The sequence below is a fragment of the Petromyzon marinus genome, chromosome 80 (genome assembly GCF_048934315.1).
Source record: "Petromyzon marinus isolate PM22_M1 ecotype Great Lakes invasive population chromosome 80, UKy_Petmar_22M1.pri1.0, whole genome shotgun sequence".
In the NCBI taxonomy this organism is placed as follows: Eukaryota; Metazoa; Chordata; class Hyperoartia; order Petromyzontiformes; family Petromyzontidae; genus Petromyzon; species Petromyzon marinus.
The window spans coordinates 1,241,837-1,265,412 of NC_133746.1; the positions used below are offsets into that span (position 1 = coordinate 1,241,837).

The following is a 23,576-nucleotide window of genomic DNA, read 5'->3' on the forward strand; positions in this document are numbered from 1 at the left end:
TCTGTGTGTGTGTCTGTGTGTGGTGAGTCTGTGGGTCTCTGTGTGTTGAAGTCTGTGGGTCTCTGTGTGAGATGAGTGTGTGGGTCTCTGTGTGAGGTGAGTGTGTGGGTCTCTGTGTGTGGTGATTCTGTGGGTGTCTGTGTGAGGTGAATCTGTGGTTCTCGGTGTCGTGAGTCTGTGGGTGTCTGTGTGAGGTGAATGTGGGTCTCTGTGTGAGGTTAGTTTGTGGGCCTCTGTGTTGTGAATCTGCAGGTCTTGGTGTGGTGAGTGTGGGTCTCTCTGTGTCTGTGTTGTGAGTCTGTGGGTCTCCGTGTGGTGAGTGTGTGGGTCTTAGTATGGTGAGTTTGTGGGTCTCTGTGGTGAGTGTGTGGGTTTCAGTGTGGTGAGTCTGAGTCTCTGTGGGTGTGTGTACATTTCCACATGATGATGATGATGTTATCAGCCACTTGGTTGAGCTTCTGTCATTTGTAATAGCCAGCGCTACATAGCTCGTTACCTGGAAAATCTATATCGTTTAGTTTAGTATTTGGGTCTCTATGCATCTTTATGGTTCTCTGTGTGTGTCTCTCTGGGTGTCTGTGGGTCTCTGTGGGTCTCTATGTATGACTATGGGTCTCTTTGTCTCTAAGGGTCTCTGTGTCTCTATGGGTTTCTGTGTTTCTATGGGTCTCTGTGTGTCTCTATTGGTCTCTATGTATTTCTATATGTCTCTATGTAACCTTCTGGGTCTTTATGGGTCTCTGTGTATCCATGGATCTCTTTGTGTCCCTGTCAGTCTCTATGTATCTATATGGGTCTCTATGTATCATTACGGGTCTCTTTGTGTCTCTGGATCTGTGTGTATCTATGGGTCTCTGTGTATCCCTGGATCTCTGTTTGTCTCTATCGGTCTCAGTGTATCTATATGGGTCTTTGTGTGTCTCTATGGGTCACTATGCATCTATATAGGTCCCTGTCGGACTCTATGTGTCCCTGTCGGACTCCATGAATCTCTTTGTATCCCTATGGGTCTCTGTGTGTCTCTGTGTATCTATGGATCTTTGTGTTTCTCTATCGATCTATATGTATCTCTATGGGTCTCTATGTCTCACTTTAGGTTTTTATGTATCTCTATGGGTCTTTATGTATCACTATGGGGCCTCTGTGTTTCTCTATCGGTCTATGTGTATGTCTATGGGTCTATCTCTAGATCTCTGTGTCTCTATCGATCTCTATGTATCTGTATGGGTCTCTATGTATCACTCTGGGTCTCTGTGTGTCCCTATGGGTTTCTATGTATCTCTATGTGTCTCTGTGTATCTCTCTGTGTCTCATTCGGTCTCTGTATCACTATGGTTCTCTTTGGGTCTCTATGGGTATTTATGGGTCCCTGTGTATCTCTATGGGTCTCTATGTATCACTATGGGTCTCTATGTATCACTATGGGTCTCTGTGTGTCTCTGTGTCTTTTTGTATCTGTATGGGTCTCTGTGTGTCTTTATGTGTCTCTGTGTGTCTGTGGGTTTCTGTGTGTCTCTATCGGTCTGTATGTATTTGTATGGGTCTCTATGGGTCACTATGTTTACTATTGGTCTCTATGTGTCTGTATGGGTCACCATATATATCTATAGGTCCCTGTCAGACTCAATGTGTCCCTGTCGACTCTATGTATCCCTTTTGGAGTCCATGATTCTCTTTGTATCTCTATGCGTCTCTGTGTGTCTCTATGTGTCTCTTTGTATCTATGGATCTTTGTGTGTCTCTATCGGTCTCTATCTCTATGGGCCTCTGTATTTCTCTATGGGTCTTTATGTATCACTATGGGTCTCTGTGTGTCCCTATAGGTTTCTATGTATCACTATGGGTCTCTGTGTATCTCTGGATCTCTCTGTGTCTCATTCGGTCTCTGTATCACTTTGGTTCTCTTTGGGTCTCTTTGGGTATTAATGGGTTTCTGTGTATTTCTATGGTTCTATATGTATCTCTGTGGGTCTCTACATATCTCTATGGGTCTCTATGTATCACTATGAGTCTCTATGTATCACTATGGGTCTCTGTGTGTCTCTATGGGTCACTTTGTATCTCTATGGGTTTCTATATAGCTCTATTGGTCTCTGTGTATCTCTGGATTTTTTTGTGTCTTTATGGGTCTCTATGGATCTCTATGGATCTCTGTGTATCTCTATGGGTCTCTATGTATCCCTGTAGGTCTCTACATATCTCTATGGGTCTCTATGTATCACTATGGGTCTCTGTGTGTCTCTATGTGTCTCTTTGTATCTGTATGGGTCTCTATGTGTCTTTATGTGTCTCAGTGTGTCTATGGATTTTTGTGTGTCTCTATCGGTCTGTATGTATTTGTATGGGTCTCTATGGGTCACTATGTTTACTATTGGTCTCTATGTGTCTGTATGGGTCACCATATATATCTATAGGTCCCTGTCAGACTCAATGTGTCCCTGTCGGACTCTATGTATCCCTTTTGGAGTCCATGATTCTCTTTGTATCTCTATGCGTCTCTTCGTGTCTGTATGTGTCTCTTTGTATCGATGGATCTGTGTGTGTCTCTATCGGTCTCTATCTCTATGGGCCTCTGTATTTCTCTACGGGTCTTTATGTATCACTATGGGTCTCTGTGTGTCCCTATAGGTTTCTATGTATCACTCTGGGTCTCTGTGTATCTCTGGATCTCTCTGTGTCTCATTCGGTCTCTGTATCACTTTGGTTATCTTTGGATCTCTTTGGGTATTAATGGGTCTCTGTGTATCTCTATGGGTCTCTTTATCTCTGTGGGTCTCTACATATCTCTATGGGTCTCTATGTATCACTATGGGTCTCTGTGTGTCTCAATGGGTCACTTTGTATCTCTATGGGTTTCTATATATCTCTATTGTTCTCTGTGTATCTCTGGATCTCTGTGTGTTTCTATCGGTCTCTGTATATCTATGGGTCTCTATGTGTCCCTGTCAGTCTCTATGTTGCTCTATGGTTCTCTGTGTATCACTCTAGGTCTCTGTGTGTCTCTATGGGTCTCTGTGTATCTCTATGGGTCTCTATGTATCACTATGGGTCTCTGTGTGTCTCTATGGGTCACTATGTATCACAATGGTTCTCTATGTATCACTCTAGGTCTCTGTGTGTTTTATATGGGTCTCTGTGTATCTCTATGGGTCTCTATGTATCACTATGGTTCTCTGTGTATTGCTATGGGTCTCTGTGTATCTCTATGTGTCTCTATGTATATCTATCGATCTCTACATATCTCTATGGGTCTCTGTGTGTCTCTATGAGTCACTATGTATCTCTATGGGCCTCTATGTGTCCCTGTCGGTCTCTATGTTTCTCTGGTTCTCTGTATATCACTCTGGGTCTCTGTGTGTCTCTATGGGTCACTATGTATCTCTATGGGTCTCTATGTGTCTCTATGGGTCTCTATGTTTCTCTATGGTTTTCTGTGTATCACTCTGGGTCTCTGTGTGTCTCTATGTATCACTATGAGTCTCTATGTATCTCTGTCCGTCTCTTCATATCTCTATCGGTCTCTTTGTATTACTATGGGTCGGTGTGTGGCTCTATGGGTCCCTATGTATCTCTTTGATTCTCTGTGTATTGCTATGGGTCTCTATGTGTCTCAATGGGTCTCTATGTATCTCTATGGGTCTCTATGTATCACTATGGGTCTCTACGTATCTCTATCGTTCTCTGTCTATCTCTATGGGTCTCTATGTATCTCTATGGGTCTCTTTGTATCTCTATGGGTCTCTATGTATCTCTATCGTTCTCTACATATCTCTGTCGGTCTCTTGTATTACTATGGGTCACTGTGTGTCTCTATGGGTCACTATGTATCTCTATTGTTCTCTGTGTATTGCGATGGGTCTCTATGTATCTCTGTGGGTCTCTATGTATCACTATGTATCTTTATGGGTCACTATGTATCTCTGTGCTTCTCTATGTGTCTCTATGGGTCTCTATTTATCTCTATGTATCTCTATGGGTCACGGACCCACACACTCACCACGAACCCACAACATGGAGCCACACACTCACCACAAACCCACAACACGGACCCACACGCTCAACACCAACTCACAACACGGATCCATACTCTTTGGTTCTATTCGGTAAAGTCACGTAAAAGTATAAACAACAACAACAAATTCAATCCTTGCAGTCACGAAAGCTTCAAATCTAGAATTCACAACACGGACCCACACACTCACCACGAACCCACAATACGGACTCATACACTCACCACGAACCCATAACACAACACGGACCCACACACTCACCACGAACCCACACGACACGGACCCACACACTCACCACGAGTCCACAACACGGACCCACACACTCACCAGGAACCTACACAACTCACCTCGTCAATAGTTTTGCTCGGATGGCTTCAGCAGAAGTTGTTCGAAAGGCGACGATGATGAAGCTGAAGCAGCTGAAGTTTCAGAAGCTGCCGTCTCCTTCATGCCCGTCTTGTACTCTGACTAAGCACGTGGTGATTGCGACGTCACCGGTGCTGTCACAGTCCGAGGGACGTGACCACGCCCCCTTGTTGTATATGTGGGTGTGTGAAAATTGATGAAAAGTAATGGAAATTAAATGAAATTCGAAATTTGCTGAATTAATCCAAAATTATGTTAATTCGTGTAATTATGCGTATAACTATGCTAATTAGCGAGGTAATCGTATTAATTTATACGACTGGGTGTGGTTGTGTTAATGATAGCCTTTATGATAATCAGGCCCCGCCTCGTTGACGAGGTGGGGTTATCAATCAGGATAACGCAATCAATCGTTTTTAGTTACGCTAGTGTCAATTCGGCCTCGTTGTCTAACTTCGTATTATTGATCAGCATAATACAATGATTCTCGCTTTAACACTCCCCGAGTGTTCATATTTTAGGTCCCAAGTTCATATAATTTGCTTTAAAGTTTAATGAGTGTGGATTGGTGTGTTTATACTTTAGGTTCCCGAGTTCATATCTCATCGCAGGATACAGGTCTTATGCAAAAATTTCAGGAAAGAATCACACGACCACAACTGTATTAATCAATTTATTTCTAATTAAACCTTAACTATAATATGTATGTGAACTCTCAACCTCGGAACTTCAGCACGGTATCCACACGGTATCAAGACAGTATCATCCATGACTGTACGATTTCACTTTGATAACACATGGACCCCGCATAAAGCGATTGCTGTTAGTGAGAGAGAGAGTCAGAACATGCCAATGCTATGCTACACAAAAGCTTATACATTATAATATGAACGATCATTATACTTGAAATGGTCAGCACATTATCACAGGCGATTGATTAACATGCAACGGTATTCATATAAAAAGACAATCAAACAGTTATTATTTCCAAAGGCATAAATGTAACAACAGATCCACCGGACAGACTATAAGATTACCGAAATGGCTTAGTGTGAGGGTATGCGGCGGAACGTGTTATCTCACGGGAGATTAATTTATCCGTGAATAATATTGTATGATCAGAAAATCGGTTTAGCACGATTCCTCCCCGGGAGCGTAGCTCCGTGGCGAAGGTGCCAAGGGTTAATTCGTATTGATGGATCGGTTGGTAACTTATGCGATTAGAAGTACAGTCCAAAACAAAATATTAAAGAGGAAAATTACGAATATACTTATAAACGACGGACTGTTATCACACGGCCAGATGGTTCACGGACTTGAGTGTGTTTTTGTGTGTCATGAATTGTGTGGAGTAGTCATTGTTTGGAGTTGAGTCTTTAGGTCCAGCGAACGTCAGATTGGTCGTGTAGTGGGCCATAGCACATCATCGTATCGTTGAGTTCTCTTTTTAGGGTAATGTGAGTGTGGTTGGTCTTCTTGCGTTAACATACGTCAACGTGTCCCTTGTATGAAAGGGATACTCGCTCCCTTTAGAGCGGTCAGGGTGAGTGGGGGTTGTGCATCATACGTATCGGCGTTCCCTCCTCCACACAGCAGCCAGCCTCTGTCCACGGGGGAGAGTTGCTTGATCGCTCTCAGTGCTGCTCAGTGGCCACCTCTCTCCACTGCTGGATGAGCTGCGCGATCACGCTCGTGCTGGTTCGCTGACAGCAGTTTCTCTCCGCTGCTGGATGAGCTGCATCGGCACGCTCCCTCTCTCTGGGTGGAGAACTCGAACGTGCTCGTTGCTGGTTTGCTGAAAGCAGGTTTTTCTCCACTGCTGGATGACTCAAGTCGCACGTGCTCTTGCTCTGGTTTGCAGAAGCTCTTGCTTGGTGCATTGGTCGCTGTGCAGCTGGACTCAATGTAGAATAAACTTTCAGCAATACTCTTTCTTTCAGCTCTTTTAAAATCACACTCGGTGGCGCCTCACTACCTTGCGAGTCTTGCCAACGTCAGTGGGTAGCGACGGGGCCACTTTGGCCTCTGCTCGCCGCCCCTTGCTCTGCAGCTCGCCGGCTGGCGACCTGTTGCTCTTGTTCCCGATTTGAACTGCTCCTGAGCCGACCCACTGGTCGAACTCTCTCGCGTGTCGAACTGCCCCGAGTTCCGACCCCCCTGGTCGAACTCCCCGAGTTGAACTCCTCCGAGTCGAACTCCCCGAGTTCCGACCTCCTCCGAGTCGAACTGTCTCCCGAGAGTCGACCCCCCGGTCGAACTCTGGTGAGCCGACCCCCCCCCCCCGGTCGAACTGAGGTTTCAATGCTCAGGATCCTCTTTTTATGCCCAAAAATCCCTTCACTCGGATTCTGCCCACAAGGCGGGGTTTCTTTCGATTTTTGCTGTGTCAGGATTTGTCCGTATGTATCTGCGTCCGTGTGTGTGTCCGTACGTATGTCAGTGTGTGTCCTTGTGTGGATCACCCACGGTATATTCCGTTGTCATACTCCTATCATAAAACCCACAAGTAAAACAATGAAATGTTATAAATTGTCTCGAAGGCGCCTCTCTGTCTGAGTGCACAACCTGGAGGGAGGGGCGATATTCCCTCCGACTTTCACCGACGCACAAAGAAATGGTTAAAAAGTTTTAAGTTAACATTTCATTTCATCAGAGTTCCACAGTTATGATTCTGTATTAATCCAAGGTCTGGGTCAGCTTCCCGTTGTGGTGTTTGACTCGTGTTTCCCCGAGCGTATACACACTCCTACCCCGCGCTGCGGGGATACAAAGACGACCGGGATCTTCCTTTCTCTCCGACCCTGGGTTTAACATCGCCCTTTGCTTACGTTGCAGTTTTGCTGTGCGCTTGCATTTCTTTTCCTCTCTACTCTTACTTTAACCCGGCTTATTATTTGTGTATGGGTGGATTAGAGCATTCATGTTGACTTAGGAAAACCTGATTGTTAGGCTTCGGGTCAAGTCGTATAGAAATGATTAAAATATGTAAATACATTTCATATTAACAGACGGGTGATGGTTACATTGACGTAGCTTGTGGCAGGGTTAAATTGAAGTGGGTTTGAAGATCAATAACTTTAGCCTACCCTGTCGTTAAATTCCGACTTTAAGTTACTTTAATAGTAATGCAGAACCAATTAGCTTTTTTGACTTAACTAGATCTAGGCTAACGCAACCTCCCAGTGACCCTGGCTTTGTGTTTACGTCAGCCCCTTGCAATCCGCTGCGCTCTGCTCTCTATCTGCTCCCTCTGACCCTGGGAGGGCTCTGAACGTAAAAATCGTGTTAGTGGGTCAAGGTAAATATGACCTCCACATGCCATGCTGAGGCCTGGTTTGGTGTTTTTATTCATTATTAAATTAAAAGAAACAATAGAAATATGTATCTATATGTATTGAAAAAATACTTGTTAATATTAATATGGAAAGGGGGACATATACAACACCCTTCAGCAACGCCCCTCCTAGTGACGTGCAGTGCGAGGCCACTCCCCCGGAAGCTGCCTCCCACCCCTCCTCTTTGGGCGAACCCCACCTCCACCCCCAGCTTCTACTTCCACTTCTGGTCGGGGCAAATGACGGCGATGGCGGGAAAAATCTGAACCCTGTCTGGGCCTCCTCGAGGTCGACTCAGCCTGAAGATGCCGACACGTGGCTTTGTGTGAGGTGAGTCTGTGGGTGTCTGTGTGTGTCTGTGTGTGATGAGTCTGTGGGTCTCTGTGGTGAGTGTGTGGGTCTGTGTGTTGAATCTGTGGGTCTCTGTGTGGTGAGTGTGTGGGTCTCTGTATGGTGAGTCTGAGTCTCTGTGGGTGTCCACACGATGATGATGATGATGTTATCAGCCACTTGGTTGAGCTTCTTTCGTTTGTAATAGCCAGCGCTACGTAGCTCCTTACCTGGTAAAATGTATATCGTTCAGTTTAGTATTTGGGTCTCTGTATCTTTGTGGGTCTCTGTGTGTCTCTCTGGGTGTCTGTGGGTCTCTGTGGGTCTCTATGGGTCTCTATGCATATCTATGGATCTGTGTGTCTCTATGGGTCTCTATGTATTTCTATGGGTCTTTGTCTTTACGTTTCTCTGTGTATTTATATGGGTCTCTATGCATCTTTGTGGTTCTCTGTGTGTCTCCCACATCCCCCCACCAGGAACCCACCATCCGCACCACGAACTCACAACACGGATCCACACACTTACTACGCACCCACATCCTCACCACGGACCCACACACTCACCACGAACCCACAACACGGACTCACACACTCACCACGCACCCACATCCTCACCACGGACCCACACACTCTCCACAATCCCACAACAAGGACCCACACACTTACCGCGAACCCACAACACGGACCCACACACTCACCAGGAACCCACAAAACTCACCTCGTCAATAGTTTTGCTCGGATAGCTTCAGCAGAAGTTATTCGAAAGGCGACGATGATGAAGCTGAAGCAGCTGAAGTTTAAGAAGCTGCCGTCTCCTTCATGCCCGTCTCGTACTCTGAGGAAGCACGTGGTGATTGCGATGTCACCGGTGCTGTCACAGTGCGAGGGATGTTACCACGCCCCCTTCAGCCACGCCCCTCCGAGTGACGTGAGAGTGCGAGACCACGCCTCCGGAAGCCGCCTCCCGCCCCGCCTCTTTGGGTGCCACCCACCTCCACCCCCATCTACTTCCGCTTCCGGTCGGGGCGAATGGCGGCGATGGCGGGAACCCTGTCTGGGCCTCCTCGAGGTTGGCTCAGCCTGAAGATGTCGACACGGGGCTTTGTGTGAGGTGAGTCTGTGGGTGTCTGTGTGAGTCAGTGGGTCTCTGTGTGAGGTGAGTCTGTGTGTCTCTGTGTGTGTCTGTGTGTGGTGAGTCTGTGGGTCTCTGTGTCTGTCTGTGTGAGGTGAGTCTGTGGGTCTCTGTGTGTGTCTGTGTGAGGTGAGTCTGTGGGTCTCTGTGTGAGGTGAGTCTGTGTGTCTGTGTGAGGTGAGTCTGTGGGTCTCTGTGTGTGTCTATGTGAGGTGAGTCTGTGGGTCTCTGTGTGTGGTGAGTCTGTGTGTGTCTGTGTGAGGTGAGTCTGTGGGTGTCTGTGTTAGGTGAGTCTGTGGGTGTCTGTGTGAGGTGAGTTTGTGGGTCTCTGTGTGTGGTTAGTCTATGGGTCTCTGTGTGTGTCTGCTGTTGGTGAGTCTGTGGGTCTGTGTGTGGCGAGTCTGTGGGTCTCTGTGTGTGTCTGTTGTTGGTGAGTCTGTGGGTCTCTGTGGGTGTCTGTGCATGGTGAGTCTGTGTGTGTCTTTGTGAGGTGAGTCTGTGGGTCTGTGTGTGGTGAGTTAGTGGGTCTCTGTGTGTGTCTGTGTGTGGTGAGTTTGTGGGTCTCTGTTTGAGGTGAGTTTGTGGGTGTCTGTGTGAGGTGAGTCTGTGGGTCTCTGTTTGTGTCTGTGTGAGGTGAGTTTGTGGGTGTCTATGTGTGGTGAGTCTGTGGGTCTCTGTGTGAGGTGAGTCTATGGGTCTCTGTGTGAGTCTGTGTGTGGTGAGTCTGGGTGTCTGTGTGTATCTGTGTGAGGTGAATTTGTGGGTCTCTGTGTGTGGTTAGTCTGTGGGTCTCTGTGTGTGTCTGTGTGAGGTGAGTCTGTGGGTGTCTGTGTGAGATGAGTCTGTGGGTCTCTGTGTGTTGTGAGTCTGTGTTTGTCTGTGTGAGGTGAGTTTGTGGGTGTCTGTGTAAGGTGAGTTTATGGGTCTCTGTGTGTGTCTGTTGGTGGTGAGTCTGTGGGTCTCTGTGGGTGTCGGTGCATGGTGAGTCTGTGTGTGTCTTTGTGAGGTGAGTCTGTGGGTCTGTGTGTGGTGAGTTTGTGGGTCTTTGTGTGTGGTGAGTCTGTGGTTCTCTGTGTGTGTCTGTGTGTGGTGAGTCTGTGGGTCTCTGTTTCAGGTGAGTTTGTGGGTGTCTGTGTGAGGTGAGTCTGTGGGTCTCTGTTTGTGTCTGTGTGAGGTGAGTTTGTGGGTGTCTATGTGTGGTGAGTCTGTGGGTCTCTGTGTGAGGTGAGTCTGTGGGTTTCTGTGTGAGTCTGTGTGTGGTGAGTCTGTGGGTGTCTGTGTGTATCTGTGTGAGGTGAGTCTGTTGGTCTCTGTGTGTTGTGAGTCTGTGTGTGTCTGTGTGAGGTGAGTTTGTGGGTGTCTGTGTAAGGTGAGTTTATGGGTCTCTGTGTGTGTTTGTTGGTGTTGAGTCTGTGGGTCTCTGTGGGTGTCTGTGCATGGTGAGCCTGTGTGTGTCTTTGTGAGGTGAGTCTGTGGGTCTATGTGTGGTGAGTCTGTGGGTCTCTGTGTGAGGTGAGTCTGTGGGTCTCTGTGTGAGTCTTTGTGTGGTGAGTCTGTGTGTATCTGTGTGTGGTGAGTCTGTGTGTATCTGTGTGAGGTGAGTCTGTGGGTCTCTGTGTGTGGTGATTCTGTTGTGGTGAGTCTGTGGGTCTCTGTGTGTGTCTCTCTGGGTGTCTGTGGGTCTCTGTGGGTTTCTCTGGGTCTCTATGGGTCTCTATGTATATCTATGGATCTGTGTGTCTCTATGGGTCTGTATGTATTTCTATGGGTCTTTGTCTTTACGATTCTCTGTGTATTTATATGGGTCTCTATGCATCTTTGTGGTTCTCTGTGTGTCTCCCACATCCCCCACCAGGAACCCACCATCCGCACCACGAACCCACAACACGGACCCACACACTCACCAGGAACCCACAAAACTCACCTCGTCAATAGTTTCGCTCGGATAGCTTAAAGCAGAAGTTGTTCGAAAGGCGACGATGATGAAGCTAAAGCAGCTGAAGTTTAAGAAGCTGCTGTCTCCTTCACGCCCGTCTCGTACGCTGAGGAAGCACGTGGTGATTGCGACATCACCGGTGCTGTCACAGTGCGAGGGACGTTACCACGTACCCTGCAGCCACGCCACTCCGAGTGCAGTGCCAGTGCGAGATCACGCCCCCAGAAGCCGCCTCACGCCCCGCCTCTTTGGGCGCCCCCCACCTCCACCCCCAGCTTCTACTTCCGCTTCCGGTCGGGGCGAATGGCGGTGATGGCATGAAAAATCTGAACCCTGTCTGGGCCTCCTCGAGGTCGGCTCAGCCTGAAGATGCCGACACGGGGCTTTTTGTGAGGTGAGTCTGTGGGTGTCTGTGTGAGTCTGTGGGTCTCTGTGGTGAGTGTGTGGGTCTGTGTGTTGAGTCTGTGGGTCTCTGTGTGGTGAGTGTGTGGGTCTCTGTATGGTGAGTCTGAGTCTCTGTGGGTGTCCATACATTTCCACACGATGATGATGATGATGTTATCAGCCACTTGGTTGAGCTTCTATCGTTTGTAATAGCCAGCGCTACATAGCTCCTTACCTGGTAAAATGTATATCGTTCAGTTTAGTATTTGGGTTTCTGTATCTTTGTGGGTCTCTGTGTGTGTCTCTCTGGGTGTCTGTGGGTCTCTGTGGGTCTCTGTGGGTCTCTATGGGTCTCTATGGGTCTATATGCATATCTATGGATCTGTGTGTCTCTATGGGTCTCTATGTATTTCTATGGGTCTTTGTCTTTACGATTCTCTCTGTATTTATATGGGTCTCTATGCATCTTTGTGGTTCTCTGTGTGTCTCCCACATCCCCCCACCAGGAACCCACCATCCTCACCACGAACTCACAACACGGACCCACACACTCACCACGCACCCACATCCTCACCATGGACCCACACACTCACCACGAACCCACAACACGGACCCACACACTCACCACGCACCCACATCCTTACCACGGACCGACACACTCTCCACAATCCCGCAACAAGGACCCACACACTTACCACGAACCCACAACATGGACCCACACACTCACCAGGAAGCCACAAAACTCACCTCGTCAATAGTTTCGCTCGGATAGCTTCAGCAGAAGTTGTTCGAAAGGTGACGATGATGAAGCTGAAGCAGCTGAAGTTTAAGAAGCTGCCGTCTCCTTCATGCCCGTCTCGTACTCTGAGGAAGCACGTGGTGATTGCGACGTCACCGGTGCTGTCACAGTGCGAGGGACGTTGCCACGCCCCCTTCAGCCACGCCCCTCCGAATGACGTGAGAGTGCGAGGCCACGCCCCCGGAAGCCGCCTCCCGCCCCTCCTTTTTCGGCGACCCCCACCTCCACCCCCAGCTTCTACTTCCGCTTCCGGTCCGGGCGAATGGCGGCGATGGCGGGAAAATCTGAACCCTGTCTGGGCCTCCTCGAGGTCGGCTCTGTGTGAGGTGAGTCTGTGGGTCTCTGTGTGTCTGTGTGAGGTGAGCCTGTGGGTCTCTGTGTGAGGTCAGTCTGCGTGTGTCTGTGTGAGCTGAGTCTGTGGGTCTCTGTGTGAAGTGAGTCTGTGTATGTCTGTGTGAGGTGAGTCTGTGGGTGTCTGTGTGAGGTGGGTCTGTGGGTGTCTGTGTGAGGTGAGTTTCTGGGTCTCTGTGTGTGGTGAGTCTGTGGGTCTGTGTGTGTCGAGTCTGTGGGTCTCTGTGTGTCTGTGTGTGGTGAGTCTGTGGGTCTCTGTGGGTGTCTGTGTGAGGTGAGTCTGTGGGTCTGTGTGTGGTGAGTCTGTGGGTCTCTGTGTGTGTCTGTGTGTGGTGAGTTTGTGGGTGTCTGTGTGTGATGAGTCTGTGGGTCTCTGCGTGAGGTGAGTCTGTGGGTCTCTGTGTCTGTGTGAGATGAGTTTGTGGGTATCTGTGTGTGGTGAGTCTGTGGGTCTCTGTGGTGAGTGTGTGGGTCTGTGTGTTGAGTCTGTGGGACTCTGTGTGGTGAGTGTGTGGGTCTCTGTATGGTGAGTCTGAGTCTCTGGGTGTCTATACATTTCCACACGATGATGATGATAATGTTATCAGCCAATTGCTTGAGCTGCTATCGTTTGTCATAGCCAGCGCTACATAGCTCCTTACCTGGTAAAATGTATATCGTTGGGTCTCTATGTATCTTTGTGGGTCTCTGTGTTTGTCTCTCTGGGTGTCTGTGGGTCTCTGTGGGTCTCTATGGGTCTCTATGTATTTCTATGGGTCTTTGTCTTTACGATTCTCTGTGTATTTATATGGGTCTCTATGCATCTTTGTGGTTCTCTGTGTGTCTCCCACATCCCCCCACCAGGAACCCACCATCCGCACCACGAACGCACAACACGGACCCACACACTCACCACGCACCCACAAAACTCACCTCGTCAATAGTTTCGCTCGGATAGCTTCAGCAGAAGTTTTTTGAAAGGCGACGATGATGAAGCTGAAGCAGCTGAAGTTTAAGAAGCTGCCGTCTCTTTCAAGCCCGTCTCATACTCTGAGGAAGCACGTGGTGATTGTGACGTCACCGGTGCTGTCACAGTGCGAGGGACGTTACCACGTACCCTTCAGCCACGCCCCTCCGAGTGACGTGCCAGTGCGAGACCACGCCCCCGGAAGCCGCCTCCCGCCCCGCCTCTTTGGGCGCCCCCCACCTCCACCCCCAGCTTCTGCTTCCGCTTCGGGTTGGGGCGAATGGCGGTGATGGCGGGAAAAATCTGAACCCTGTCTGGGCCTCCTCGAGGTCGGCTCAGCCTGAAGATGCCGACACAGGGCTCTGTGTGAGGTGAGTCTGTGGGTCTCTGTGTGTGTCTGTGTGTGGTGAGTCTGTGGGTCTCTGTGTGAGGTGAGTCTGTGTGTGTCTGTGTGAGGTGAGTCTGTGGGTCTCTGTGTGTGGTGAGTCTGTGTGTGTCTGTGTGAGGTGAGTCTGTGGGTTTCTGTGTGGGGTGAGTCTGTGGGTGACTGTGTAAGGTGAGTTTGTGGGTCTCTGTGTGTGGTGAGTCTGTGGGTCTGTGTGTGGCGAGTCTGTGGGTCTCTGTGTGTGTCTGTAGGTGGTGAGTCTGTGGGTCTCTGTGGGTGTCTGTGCGTGGTGAGTCTGTGTGTGTCTGTGTGAGGTGAATTTGTGGGTGTCTGTGTGTGGTGAGTCTGTGTGTGTCTGTGTGTGGTGAGTCTGTGTGTGTCTGTGTGAGGTGAATTTGTGGGTGTCTGTGTGTGGTGAGTCTGTGGGTCTCTGTGTGAGGTGAGTCTGTGGGTCTCTGTGTGTGTCTATGTGTGGTGAGTCTTTGGGTCTGTGTGTGGCGAGTCTGTGGGTCTCTGTGTGTGTCTGTAGGTGGTGAGTCTGTGGGTCTCTGTGGGTGTCTGTGCGTGGTGAGTCTGTGTGTCTTTGTGAGGTGAGTCTGTGGGTGTCTGTGTGAGGTGAGTTTGTGGGTCTCTGTGTGTGGTGAGTCTGTGGTTCTCTGTGTGAGTCTGTGGGTCTCTGTGAGGTGAGTTTGTGGGTGTCTGTGTGAGGTGAGTCTGTGGGTCTGTGTTTGTGTCTGTGTGAGGTGAATTTGTGGGTGTCTGTGTGTGGTGAGTCTGTGGGTTTCTGTGTAAGGTGAGTCTGTGGGTCTCTGTGTGTGTCTGTGTGTGGTGAGTCTGTGGGTGTCTGTGTGTGTCTGTGTGAGGTGAGTCTGTGGGTCTCTGTGTTGAGTCTGTGCGTCTCTGTGGTGAGTGTGTGGGTCTCTGTATGGTGAGTCTGAGTCTCTGTGGGTGTCTATACATTTCCACACGATGATGATGATGATGTTTTCAGCCACTTGGTTGAGCTGCTATCGTTTGTAATAGCCAGCGCTACATAGCTCCTTACCTGGTAAAATGTATTTCATTGGGTCTCTATGTATCTTTGTGGGTCTCTGTGTGTGTCTCTCTGGGTGTCTGTGGGTCTCTGTGGGTCTCTGTGGGTCTCTATGTATATGTATGGATCTGTGTGTCTCTATGGGTCTCTATGTATTTCTATGGGTCTGTCTTTACGATTCTCTGTGTATTTATATGGGTCTCTATGCATCTTTGTGGTTCTCTGTATGTCTCCCACATCCCCCCACCAGGAACCCACCATCCGCATCAGCAGGCATCGTCAGGGTCGGGATGGAACCCACGACCTCCTGTATACCAGGCGAGGTAGTTAACATCTCCCAGCCACTGTGATGATGAGAGAGAGACATAGACTCCAAATATACAGCAGCAGGGATCGTCAGGGTCAGGATCGAACCCACGACCTCCTGTATACCAGGTGAGGTAGTTAACATCTCATCAGGGTCGGAATGGATCCCACGACCTCCTGCGTATCACGCGAGGTAGTTAACATCTCATCAGGGTCGGAATTGAACCCACGACCTATATACCAGGCAAGTCACCTGAGACCCCAGGCAGCAGCAACTCGCCACAACAAACACAACTGCAACGTTCTGTTGAGTCCGCTTATTTATTAACAACAACAATCGATAAACAATGGTCTAGATATATATACACATTATTACATTATAACTTATTTTGTATCTCTATCCTAACTCTTCACACGCGCACGTGGCTAGGCTGGCTGTAGTCCATTGTGTGGTGAGTGTGGGTGGTGAGTGAGTGTGGTGGTGGTGCTGCTGCTGCTGCTGCTCGTGGTGGTGGTTGCACCGATTCCACCATCACCACTCCGCTACTCTGCCGTGGGCCGTCCACCACAGAGGAGCAGGCGGCCGAAGAGCGAGCGGAGCGCCTTGCCCACACACGCCAGGACCCCTCGCTCCCTCTCCTCCTCCTCTTCCTTCTCTTTCTCCTCTTCATTCTCCTTCTCCTCTTCATTCTCCTTCTCCTCTTCATCCTTCTCCTCTTCATCCTTCTCTTCATCCTCCTCTTTATCCTCGTCGTCATCCTCCTCCTGCGTCTCCACCACCTCTGTCCTCTCTCCAAAAGTCTGGGTGAGCGGTGACGATGGTGATGGGAGCTTCTCCTCCGGCTCCGCTCTGTGGAGAGAGGCAGCAACACCACAGCAGCGCATCATCGTCATCATCATCATCGTCGTCGTCGTCGTCGTCATCATCATCGTCATCATCATCATCGTCGTCATCAACATCGTCTTCATCATCAACATCATCATCGTCATCGTCGTCGTCATCATACCCACAGAGACCCATAGACCTACAGAGACCCATACTCATAGCGACCCATACAGACCCATACTCAGAGACCCATACTCATAGAGACCCATAGACCTACAGAGACCCATCCTCATAGAGACCCATACATACCCACAGAGACCCATAGACCTACAGAGACCCATACTCATAGCGACCCATACAGACCCATACTCATACAGACCCATCCTCAGAGAACCATAGACCTACAGAGACCCATCCTCATAGAGACCCATACATAGCCACAGAGACCCATAGACCTACAGAGACCCATACTCATAGCGACCCATACAGACCCATACTCATAGAGACCCATCCTTATAGAGACCCATACATACCCACAGAGACCCATACTCATAGAGACCCATACAGGCCAATGCTCATACAGACCCATAGACCTACAGAGACCCATACTCATGCAATGAGAGCACCATCTCCTTTATTACGTGGGGTGTGGTGTGATATGCAGTTATGGGTTATCTTGGGGAAAAATTACATCGAGGCCAAAGGTAATGGGGCGGAGCCACCCGGGAAGCCTCTGGAACGCTCCCAAAGGTTCCATGAGGGACGTGGCCAGAGGCGGGGTTTAGTCGCCAGGGAGCGAATATAAGTGGGGGCCGGAGCAAGGTGCGGGGTCGGTGTGTGAAGAATCAAGAGGAGCTTCCTGTCGCTGCCGCTGCTCCGCCATCTTTATCGGCCACGTGGCGGCTCAACCTTCAGCCAATCAGCCGCTCCCTAGCCAGCGCCGTCAGCCAGCGGCGTGCTAGAGAGTGGGGCGAGCGCCACGTGGCGCAGGGCAGCGAAGCCGCTTGGGGGGCCATGCATCCGTGGTGCGAGTGACAAGAGACGAGTAGACAGCCAACTGTACCGAAGTTTTATTAATAAACGTTTCAAGTTCTTATCGTGTTGGAGCCACTCATTACACTCACAGAGACCCATACTCATAGAGACCCATACAGATCTACAGAGACCCATACTAATAGAGACCTATACAGACCCATACTCATAGACCCATATTCAGAGACGCACAGAGACCCATACTAATAGAGCCCATACAGACCCCAGAGACCCATACTTATAGAGACCCATACAGACCCCTGAGGCCCATAATCACAGGGACGCATAGACCCACAGAAACCCATAGACCCACTTAGACCAGAAGCGACTTGGCCATCTCGAATGATAGCCGAATCAAGTGGGCAGATAACATCATCATCATCGCGTGGACATTCATAGCGGCAGTCAAATACTCGAAGTGCATGACGCCGATTCTCAACGTGGAGGGGAAAATCCTGAGGACCCTGAGAAGAATCCACGCGGTGACCACGGGGACAGAAACGCAGAATGCAAATATACAGCAGCAGCTGGCATCGTCAGGGTCGGGTTCGAGCCCACGACCTCCTGTATACCAGGCAAGGTAGTTAACATCTCATCAGGGCCGGGATCGAACCCACGACCTCCTGCGTACCAGGCGAGGTAGTTGACGTCTCATCAGGGTCGGGATCGAACCCACGACGTCCTGCGTACCAGGCGAGGTAGTTAACGTCTCATCAGGATCGGGATTGAACCCACGACCTCCTGCGTATCAGGCGAGGTGGTTAATATCTCATCAGGGTCGGGATCGAACCCACGACTTCCTGCGTACCAGGCGAGGTACACAGAGAGAGGCTCACCGTTGCTCAGCAGCTGCAGATCCCTGCACAGGAGTGGTGCCACCGCTGCTGCTGATGGTGATGGTAGCCCAGTTGGTGGTGTCGGCCCAGCTGGTGGTGGTGGCTCGGATGGTGGTGGTTGTGGGGGTGGCCTCGCTGGCGGTGGGGGTGACCTCACTGGTGGTGGTGGCCCGAGTGACGGTGGTGGCCCGAATGGTGGTGGTGGTGAGGTTGGCCTCGCTGGCAGTGGGGGTGGCCTTGCTGCTGGTGGTGGCCTCACTAGCGGTGGAGGTGCCCCCGATGGTGGTGGTGGTGGCCCAGATGGTGGCATTGGTGGGGGTGGCCCTTCTGGTAGTGTTGCGAGTGGTGGTGGTGGTGGTGGTTTGGAGCCAGCTGTGAGCCAGCGCCTGCTCAGGCGTCATCCGGAGATTCGGATCCCATCTATTGGGAGACGCACGGGGAGGGAGGGGAGGGATGGAGGGAGACACACACGTGGTGAGAGGGGCATGGTGAGATGATTTTACAGGGTGGGAGGTGGGGGGAGAGTGGGGAGATGGCGGCGTGGGGGGAGAGATGGCGAGGGTGGGAGGGAGTGGTGGTGGGTGGTGAGTGGGTGGCAGAGCTGCCAACCCGTACGGTTTATTAGATATTCTTGTGCAGGGAAATTGTGTTTTCAGGTCCGTACGGAGTGCAGCCGTTTCAATTCTGGGTAACAATAATAATTCGTTTCTATTTGTTTGTCCCTTGTGATCGGATTTTGCAGGATGAACGTTGAGATTTATGAGGGTCACGGGGTGACCAATAATTTTGTGTCTGTAGTAAGGTAGGGCAGTGATAAGGTGTTGACAGGTATGGGGTGGTGAGTGGGGGTGAGTGAGTGGGGGTGAGTGGTGTGGGGATGAGTGGGGGTGAGCGAGGGGTGAGTGTGGTTCGTACTGCAGGCAACGGCTGACGAAGTCCACCAGCTGAGGGTGGTGGCCCTGCAGCGCGCGGTGCAGAGGGAGGCTTCCCGGTGGCCCCTGCTTGGACAGGTTGTAGGGGAGGCCCTCAGGGTCTGCAGCGACAGAGAGACGCACGCAGAGTCACCAACCACCACGTCGCCCACATACCCGCTCATCCACTTACCTACCCACCTACCTATAGACCGACATACCCACCAACTCACACACCTGCCCACTTACCCACCTACCCTCACACCGACCAACTCACCCACCCACCTATGCACTTACCCACCTACCTATCCAGTCGCCCACCTACCTACCTACATATCCACTCACCCACCTACATACCCACTCTCCCACTCAGTAACCCACCCACTCACCGACCCACCCACCTACCCACCCGCTCACTCACCCACCCACCTATGCTTCCTAACGACTGTTACAAAGATCCCCAACCCCCACCCCACCCCCCACCTCCGGGATAATCAGAGCCCCCCCCCCCCCCCCCACAATAGAACCCTATAAGAGCCTCACTGCCACCCCCCCATCTAACAAAAGGGAATGGGTCACGTCGCTGGCGCCAGCCTGCCCGAGCCTTTGACTCACCAAAGTAAGTTGTCTTGTTAGGTGCTTCGTCCACCATCTTTTTCGGGGGCATGCCCAGGATCTGCGCACGGTTTCGGACAAAGACAAAAGGAGGAGGGGGGGGGTTACAGCCGGTGTAGCCTCAGCTTGCCCATTGGGGCAAGTGCCGTCTGTCAGCAGTGAGTAGTGGTGGAGGCAGCGCCTGTCCAGGCCGGCACTGTGTACAAAGACAACAATCCCTCCCTCTCCTTATTAGACTAATCTCATTGCTAGGGCAAGCGCTGTTAGTAGCGAGCAGCACCTATGAAGGCCAGCACTGTGTACAAATACAACAATCTCCCCTTCCCCGTATTAGCCTCATCTCATTGCTGGGGCAAGTGCTGATTCATCGCAAGCAGCACCTATAAAGGCCAGCACTTTGTACAAAGACAACAATCCTCCCCCCGTCCACGTCTAAGCCTTATCTGATTGCTGGGGCAAGTGCTGTTAGTCACGCGCAGCACCTATGAAGGCCAGCACTGTGTACAAAGACAACAATCCCTCCCTCTCCTTATTAGCCTCATCTCATTGCTAGGGCAAGCACTGTTAGTCGCGAACAGCACTTATGAAGGCCGGCACTGTGTACAAAGACAACAATCCCCCCCTCCCTATTTTAGCCTCATCTCATTGCTGGGGCAAGTGCTGTTAGCAGCGAGCAGCACCTTTGAAGGTCGGAACGGCACACAAGGGGGTGGGTGCCCAGCACCACGCCCGGCCACCTTTTTCTCCCCCAGTGGAAATGTTTACTACATACCGCCACACCAAGTACTCGTTTGAGGCTGCGTCGACCTATGAGAGGTTCAGGACCAGGTTAGATATTCCTCGCCGGTTGTTTGTGGCCGCCAGACGAATCAATCTCTATGAGTATTGATATCTGTGGGTCTGCATGGGTCTCTATGAGTATGGGTCTCTGTGCAGACCCACAGAGACCCATATCCATAGAGACCTGCCCACCCACCCACCCACCATACCCACCGTACCCACCCACCATACCCACCGTACCCACCCACCGACCGTACCTCGATGCAGTAGGGCAGGTGTTCTGTGAAGGTCCGTGAATCAACGAGTTCCTTGCCGGTGGCCATCTCGGCCACGGTGCAGCCCAGGGCCCACATGTCCACAGCGCAGGTGACATAGTAGCCCAGCAGCAGCTCAGGGGCCATGTAGGGCATCGTCCCGCACACGTTTTGGGCTGCACAGCAACAACAACAACAACGACGATGAATATAAAATAGCCCCTCCGTCAACAGCGACGTGGGTTGAACAGGTTTCTTTTTTCGGTCGGTTAAATGCCTAGTCGGCTTCTGCGACCGATATTTCACAGCGGAGGCGAGTTTTTGGGTTGGACCACGTACTCTGGCTACCCGCCCGATGATGATGCTCAGCTGTAATCGCTCGAATTGTAAACGTCGTAGTGGGTTTACATCTCAAGCACACCGGCTAGTGCTGTGCAAGTGGCGATTTGGAGCGTCCTGTTTACGTGACGCTGAACCTCACTAACTGGCTGCGTCGGATGGCGGCGGGTTTGACGACGCAACGTTTACGTTGACGCGAGCTAACCCTGAAAAAAGAAACTCCACGCACGCAAAGCCACTCACTTTTATGCTTCAGGTAGGAGCTGCACCCGAAGTCGGTGACCCTGACTTTGCCGGCCGCGGTGAGCAGAATGTTATCCTGGACAAAGGGGAAAGACAGAGAAGGAATTCCACGCTCTGAGGTTACGGCAAGAGTGTCCAGCCAGCAGTGGGTCGATCACGCAAAGTGACGCATTTACACCCACACAGGCAGCCCCCCCCTCCCACTTTTGGCATGGGCTATGTGCCTGAGACTCGTTCAAAGTCGTTTTAATAAACTACTAAACCTATTTGTTTTGTTACTACCAGGGTGTAAGGCCCCACTGAGCTGTTGTGTAGCTATTATATCAGAAACGACCTGGCCATCACGTAATAACATCATCAGCATCATCATCATCATTGCGTGAACATTTATAGCAGCAGCCAAACACTCTAAACACATGTTTCAACAGCCCATAGAGACCCATACACACCCACAGAGACCCATACTCATAAAGACCCATACAGATATAGAGACCCATTCTCATAGAGACCTACACAGACCAACAAAGACCCATTCTCATCGAGACCCACACAGACCAACAGTGACCCATACACATAGAGACCCATAAAGACCTCCAGAACCCTATACTCATAGAGACCCATAAAGACCGAAATATACCCATACTCATAGAGACCCACACAGACATAGAGAGACCCAAACTAAAACTAAGCTATGTTTTACTTTACTAGGTGCAAGGCCCCACTCTGTGCTGCTGTGCAGCTGTTCTGTCAGAAGCGATCTGGCCATCACAAACGATAGCTCAACCAAGTGGGCTGATATCATCATCATAATCACGCGGAAATATTAAAGCAGCGGTCAAATACTCTAAACGCTTGGTGATGTTGATTCTGAACGTGGAGGGAAAAACCGGAGTAAAATCTACGTGACCACCACGGGGAGAGAGAGACTTAGACTCCAAACATACAGCAGGCGTCAGGGTCGGGATCGAACGCACGATCTCCTGTCTACCTGGCGAGGTAGTTAACATCTCCTGCTACCTCCTCCATCTGGAAGGAGGAGGTGGCAGAGGCACAGTAGAAGGACGGAGCCAGCGCATTGACCCTGCGATCAACCATGGCCGGCCTGCCTCTACGGTACGAGTGTCCACCTCGTCCCAGATCGTCTTCACCGGAGGTAAAGTGACCCAACCACCACCACTACCACCACCTCCCTCCAGATGGACAGAGCCACCGCTTCGACCCCGCGATCAACAGTGGCCGGGCTGCCTCCGCGCCAGCTAACCGAGCGCCCCAACGAGAGGGCGCGACCACCGCGCCCGCTCCGCTCACCGGCTTGATGTCCCCGTGGATGATGCCCCGCCCCTTGGCGTACAACAGGAAGTTGAGGATGGCCCTGGTGTACTCCCTCAACCGCCTCACGTAGATTCGCCTGATGCTCCCTTTGCTCATGAGATCGTAGAGGCTCTTCCTGGCACGACAAGGACGACGACGACGTTAAAACCCCTTTCCCGTTCCGCTAACGTCCGCAGGGCGACCCACAACCCGGACCCCAAACCGACTGTGCCACTTGGTTAGTTTTGGCGGGGGGGGGAGGTCAGGGAACTCCTCGTCGCTCTGCGGTATTCATTCGCGTCGTCGCCGCGCTGCACTAGCGCCGAGGGAACTAACGCGCACAAAACATTGCCGCGGGTGAAATATTTAATGATAATAATTTCATTATGATTTCATTCTAATTTCACCGTGATTATGTTCTTATTACAATTTCTATTTTATTATTTCATTACTATCATTTTATTACTATCATATCACAATTTAACAATAATATTTTTTATTATTACTTTATCAATATTTCTTAATTAAAAAAATTATTAAAAATTTTATTAGCAATATATTTGTATTATTATTTCATTATAATTTCCTTATTATTTTGGAATCTTATTGTTCATTATAATTTTTTCATTATTATTAACCTATTAATATCGTGTTATTTTATTATTAAAAAAAAATAGCTTATTAATATATATTACTAGAATGTGTACCCGTTCTTCGCACGGAAATTAATAGTTTATTCCATCGCAGATGTGCCGTCACCGCTCACTGCCGTGCAATAGATTATATCCATTATTCCCTCCCCCCAAAAAATACGAAGTAATATTTTATACTTTTTACATTGTGTACAGTATGGAAGCTACCCACATGCCAAATTAAAAGTTTGTAGCATGTTGGGAAGTATGCTAAACATTTCGAACAGACACACATATCCACAAATTTCCCTTTTGCTGTATATATAAAGATTTCACTGGAAAACCCTGAAAAAAGGTTGATGCTTGCAAGAAAGAAAAAATCCTAAACAAATCAATTTCACTAAATCGGATGTTTTTCACTGAAGGAAATTCAACTTTAACCCACTTATACGTAAGGTCGATTTAGGCAACTCGGGAAGGGA

The 23,576-nt window shown here is 50.0% G+C and overlaps 1 long non-coding RNA gene across 1 annotated transcript; it reads left to right on the plus strand.

The window, feature by feature from the left end:
- Positions 1-11,709: 11,709 nt before the first annotated feature.
- LOC142907599 (uncharacterized) lies at positions 11,710-15,814 on the plus strand. Its single transcript, XR_012931114.1, has 3 exons — positions 11,710-12,620; positions 13,489-13,962; positions 15,260-15,814. It is a non-coding gene; the product is annotated as an uncharacterized LOC142907599 (long non-coding RNA).
- The last annotated feature ends 7,762 nt before the right edge of the window (positions 15,815-23,576 follow it).